Genomic DNA, 6,626 nt, shown 5'->3' on the forward strand with positions numbered 1-6,626 from the left:
CCACACTTGCCTGGGTTGGTGCTAACAATTGAAAATACCTGAGTATTTCTCTAATGAGCTGCTTAGAATGAGAGGAAAAAAAGGAAAAAGAGCATAATCACCTTTTCAGAGCTAGTCCCCAGCCCCCCAGTTTCACCAGTTGACCATGTTGTTACCTGGTTCTCTGTGCCCCTTTTCTTGGGACACAACTGTTTTCCAGTATTCTGAGCTCAGCCATCTCCAAACACCTCTGTTTTTATTTATTTATGTATTTTTTCTGTCAGCCCTGCCTCCTCTCTGCTGGGAGGAATCTCAGTTTCCTTTCCTATTTGCTCTGGTTTATCTGTGTTTGTAGCTTGTATTCAATAGTCCAAATTTGTTAATTAAAGCTGCAATTGGAGCTTGTGAGGGGGTTGTTACTTCCCTGCAGAGATGAAAGTTCCAGCTTCCAACTCAGCCTTCTCATACACTCCTGCAGAGAGTTTGGGAAGGAGTAGAAGTCTATGCTCCTAAATTGACCTATATGGTGTTTGGCTAAGAGTTTTCTTTCTAGGCTGCCCCTTTCCTCATCTTTTGACAAAAAAGAGCAGGCTTTTATTGTTGTTGTTGTTGCTGCTGTTGTTTTTATCTCCTCCTATTGACATTTCTAGGTTGCCAGCTTCCTCAGCTCCAAGCCTAGGATATGAGGCAAAACAGAAAACCCAGGGAACTCACCACTATGTCATTCCTTGAGTTATGAAGTTCCTTGTTTATATATAATGTCCAGTGATTTTAGTTGTACTTAGTGGGAGGAATAGGGGAAAATATATTTATACCATCTTCCAAGAAGTGGAAGCCTATGCTTTACATTTAAAAGGTTACTTTGGCTGCTATGTGGGGAATATACTAGAAAGGGAATACAGCGTGAGAGTTCATACTCTCAGCCAGAGCACTTGCTATCCACAAGCATCTGTTATCCACAATAACCATATCTACTTGTGGTTATTATCTGTATAACCTTGTGCTAGTCACTTGATCCCTTGATATATTATGTGAATATATTACTTGATATATTTTGAAAGTGAAGTCAACAGGACTTTGTGACGTATTTGTTGTGGAGTATGAAGAAAAGAAAGAACTTAAAGATAACTCCTGGATTTGGGACTGAATGGTGATGCCATTGACTGACATGAAGAAGACAGAGGTAAGAGCAGGGAGAATCAGAGAGAATGAAGAATTCTATTTTAGACTTGCTGAATTGTGGATGTCAATGTAAACATTCTTGTTGAATAAGCAACTGGAGCTCAACCAAGAGGTTGGGGCTACAGATATAAATCTGAGATTCATCTGCCTATATTTATTTATGGTATTTATGGCCACAAAACCATGTGTGTATAGATATAAAAGAGTAAGAGTATCTACCAGCATGAGAACAATATTCTTTTAAGGTAGTTGTGGAAGAAAAACAACAGAAAGAAAGGCAAGGGACTGAAGCTGAAAATTAGAGTCACTAACCATGAAAGAAGCCACAGGTTTAATATATCTCAGAATATCCTTAAAGATCATGTTGGAAAATTCTGAATCACCAGGAAACCTTCAGAGTTCAAGGAAGAAGTCTCTCTGTTTACCCATGGGCTTTCGAAAAGTTCTGTACTTGATTCTGCCATGCCCCTCCAAATGATCTGAAAATTAGGATTCACAGAGGTCTCAGCTCTCTGCCAGGCAAGCAATTTCCTGAGGCAGGACTTAAAATATGCTAATAAGAATGTAAAAATAATAAATTTATTTTACACCTACAAGACTGATACTGGAATACTCATCTGCAAATGTGGATCCCTATCTTAATGCTTTATTTAATGAAACTAAAGGAAACCAAATAAAAATTTGCAAAATTTTTTACTGGTGGATGTAATTTTATGCAGTTTAATGCAGACATCTAGAACTATCTTTCATATCTGTAAGTACTCTCTACTGTGTCTTCGTTCATCACTGGAGATGGTTTCCTGAGCCCTTTGTTCCCTGAACAATAGAGAATTAGGGAGGAGATGATACTTTTACTTCTAAGTCCTCAATTGCAGACTTAACTTTTTAAAGATCCAACAAGTATGGCTGATAAGCTAAGAAAACCAGCACATCTCAGGACATCTCCTCACTTCTCAGTGCTCACAGAGTCCCAGGAAATATTAAGTATCTTTAGCTTAAGGCATCCAGTATACTATTAAGCTATCCTTAAATATCACAAAGTAGTAATTACTGGGAACATTAATCCCATCAACTCCTCTTTTTCTGGTCATCCACTTGCCTCCTAGACTTCTTTAAGATTCAGTAAGCTACATTTTACTTAACAAAAGCAAATGAAGATAGAGTCTTTCCTAATCACCTTTTGAAATATAATTTAGATATGACCTTTATATATACCAAATAGGAGGACCTTGCTCCTGCCCTCCTTCACTCACACAAGGTTAAGGTTCTATGGGGTCATGGGGCTAGGCCCCATAAGATTCCATGCCCCCACTTTTAAACCATGCACTGTGTATTCAAGACCTCACTGTGTCCTCCTTGAATGGCCCAAGCTGCTTCCAGGGCCTCACAAGCACTTCCCAGGGTCTGCATTCCTGAGGATGTATCTCTTAATGTGAGCATCCCTAAGCCTGAGTCACAGTCAAGGGAAGTTCTTTGCAGAAGATGTGGATGGAGAAGACTAAAAATTCAAATTTGAATTTTGCCTTCCAGGTTATTATAAAAATATGTTTGTCAAGATAGGAAGATAGAATGTATTTGATTTAGCAGTTTGTTGGCTTGATTTATAACTTTTAAATACTTTCACATATGGCAAATGGGCATCCATAACTACTCTTCCCTGGGGTCTCATAAATATTAGAGTTAAAGCCTACTCTGAGCTTCTGTGTATTAAGAGTAAATGTCTGCACTTATGTGTTAATTATGAATCAGAGGATCTGATTCCAAAGAGAGTACCAGGATCTAAAATCCTAACCATGCCTTTTTGAGGGCCTAGGAAACACAGGAAAATTAAGAAAGGAAGAGAAGGAGGGAACTTTATAAACTCTGGAGATCAGAAAATACATCAAGCTTGTGGGAACAACTTCCTCCAGGGAGGTTTCCTTTACCTCCCCCATGAATCAGGTAGCCCCATGCATTACCCCATTGTACCCCATCTAAATATCAGAGTACCATACTGTCATTACCTATGTGCTTCTCCATATTCCCACTACACCAAGTTCTAGGGGAGAGAGTGTGTATGCCTTTTTTACCAGTTTATCCCCAGGAATATAGCATAATATGTATGGAGCATACATAATATGGACGGAGGCTCAGACTTTCAGCAAATGACCGCTTTTGTACTTAAGGTAGCGCGAACGGTCTGAAAGAGCAGGGGAAAGATCCCATCATGGCGGGTCTACTGGGGAGGCCAATCTCCTCAGGTCAGGGTCTGTGAATGGCAGCTCCACACATCCCAGTTCACAATGGAGGGGAGAGACAAATCTGTGCTACCAAGGGAGGCATATCTATACAACTTGGAGGGAGGGGCCCTGCCACTGAGATTTCCCACCCTGATAAGCAGTTGGGCCTACTTGTTCCCAGTTTCCAAGCTTAAATTCTGATCAGACTTTTTCGTTAGAACTAACATCTTCCCTGGTTTGTGGAAGGGAAACAGACTGAAACATCTTTGCACAATAGAAGAGGAGGCAGGGGATGGGTGAGGGCTGGGAGATGCCCACTGAGCTTGTGTCTATGACTTCCCCAGCAATATGCAGAGTGGATGTTCAATTAACATATCTTGAATGACCAAATCAGAAATGAACAAATTATGTTATCCTAACTGAGATATAACAGAAAGTGGGGAATGAACGTTTCTGAATACTCACATTCTAGGCAAATTGAGGAAAGCAATTCTCTAAACATAGACAGAAGAAAGTTATAACTAACAGGAAAATATAAACTAAGTTCACCAAAGAAATAAAGCTCTGAATTTAAAAGACAGTATTCTGATAACTAAACAGAAATTCAAAGTTTGAGTAGACTTTGTGAATTCCTCAATGACAGGGCTGGAATCTTATTTATTTCTGTAGTCCCAGAACTTAATTCACTACCTGGGATGTAGTAGGTGATCACCAAGAGTTTGTTGAATGACTGGACTAAGACATTTTCCAAGAAAAATGTAGCTAAATTCTATTTAAATGGTATATGTCCATGGTCTGGAATGAACCCTCTAATAAATATTGAAATTCATTCAGAAGGTATATTTGGTTTTATAATTGTTCTTTTTGTATTGGTTTGTAAACCCCACAACTGTAGCTCATGTAGAAATAACACATGGACACAAAGGTAGTATTTGTAGTCTACATCCTTTTTATTAAAATACTATGCCAGCTACCTATTGGCTACACAACAAATCACCCAATATTTAGGAGCTTTATATGACAGCAATCACTTAATTATCCCTCATGGTTTCTGTGCGTCAGATATTTGACCAGGCCATAGGTGGATAACTTGTCTCTGCTCTATGATATTTGTGATCTCAGCTATGAAGATTTGAAGACTAGAAGTAACTGGATATCTAGAAACTAAAATCATCTAAAGACTCATGCATTCACAGGGTTGGAGGTTATTGCTGGCTGCTGGCTGGAGCCTAGGCTATGAATTCATCAGGAGCTACCTGCCAGAATACTTACCCATCACTTGTCATTATTTTGAGCACAGTGCATTGGTTCTAAGATCACTCAAACCAAGAGGAGCAGAAAGAGGCTCTGTCACCTTTTGAGATGTAACTTCAGAAGTTGTTCAGGGTTCCTATTTAGAATGATGGAAATGTTTTCATAATGGATGGTGGTGCTGTTAGCACTGTGAATTAACAGCACTGAGATAGGTAGACAGATAGATAGATAGATAGATAGATAGATAGATAGATAGATAGATAATGTGAATGTGATTAAAAGGAGAAAAGTTAGATTATATATATGGTAACCATAAAATTTTTTTAAAAAATCCATGGAACTACACTACACAGTGAACCCTAAGTAAAACCATGGCCTATAGTTAATAGTACAATTATAAAAATGTGCTATCATCTATTGAAACACATGTTCCATACCAATGGAAGCTGTTAATAATAGGATGGCCACTGCCCTCCCCACTATGTGGGACCTGACTCCCAGGGGTGTAAATCTCCCTGGCAACATGGGACATAACTCCCAGGGATGAGCCTGGCCCTGGCATCATGTGATTGAGAATGTCTTCTTGGACCAAAATGGGGAAGAGAAATGAAACAAAATAAAGTTTCAGTGGCTGAGAGATTTGAAATAAGGTTGAGAGTTCATTCTAGAGGTTATTCTTATGCATTATATACATATCCCTTTGTAGTTTTTAGTGTCTTAAAATAGCTAGAAGGAAATACCTGAAACCCTTGCACTGTAATACAGTTGCCTTGATTCTTGAAGATGATTGTATAACTATATAGCTTTTATGGTGTGACTGAGAAAACCTTGAGACTGACACTTCCTTTATCCAGTGTCTGGAGAAATTAATAAGAAAATAAAGACAAAAAATGAATAAATAATAGGGGAGATAAGGGGTAGGGGATGTTTTAGTTTTATTTTTATTCTTATTTTTATTTTTTTGAGTAATGAAAATGTTCAAAAATTGATTGTGGTGATGAATGCACAAGTATATGATGACACTGTTAACCATAGATGGTACGCTTGGGATGATTATCTGGTATGTGAATACATCTCAATAAAAATGCATAAAAAATAAAAAAATAATGAGATGATATAGGGGAATCTTGTATTTTATGCATGATTGTTCTGTAAACCCACAACTTCTCTAAGAACAACAAAAAAAGGAAGTCACGTACCTTCGTTCCACCAGGCACATGCTCACCCAGATTCTAAGGAAGAACATCACATTGTAAGAAGAGTAAATAGGATGGGAGAGCATGTTGCAGAAACCTGGAAAATACCATCTGCCATAGTTCCCCCTCTGGCCACAATAAATCATATCCCTAAAACATGCAAAATACATTCATCTCCAACATTAAGACTACCAAGTGTCATTCTACTATGGCAACAGCTCAAAGTCCAGGAATTCCTTATCCAGATTTGGTGACTGGGCTCTTCAGCTGAGATCCCTTAAGCACATACAGTTCCTTGAGTGTTCTTCCTCTCAAGCTGGAAACCTGTGAAATAAGACAAGTCATGCATGAACAGATGACTTGAACCACGTGTCTCTTATATAAATGACTTCGGGCAGCAATTGTGGGACAAGCATGGGACAAACACACTAGAACTCCCATTTAAAAACGGGGGAAACAGGAGGCAAACAGCTGTCATGTTTAATGGCAATTCTGAAATCCAGCCTGGCACATATTGTTAGTTCCTTCAGTAAAACCAAGTCTGACTCCTAGGAATGATTCTCCCTGGCTTTTGATTCTGTCCCCTGAATTTTCTTTTCTTTTCTGTATAAGTCAGCCCAAGTTTGCAGCAGACTAGTTTCTCAGGCTGTTTCCTGTGAGTATAAGTTGGCGAAGTACAAAAGGCCTCTCTTTTATACTCACTCTGTCCCTTTCAGTCAAGTTGGCAGTGCTTCCTTAAAAACAATTCTTTTAAAATTCTGTGGGATTTCTCATAAAATTTTTTTGGTATTTGGTT

Source organism: Choloepus didactylus, chromosome 1 (genome assembly GCF_015220235.1).
Source record: "Choloepus didactylus isolate mChoDid1 chromosome 1, mChoDid1.pri, whole genome shotgun sequence".
NCBI classification, from domain to species: domain Eukaryota; kingdom Metazoa; phylum Chordata; class Mammalia; order Pilosa; family Megalonychidae; genus Choloepus; species Choloepus didactylus.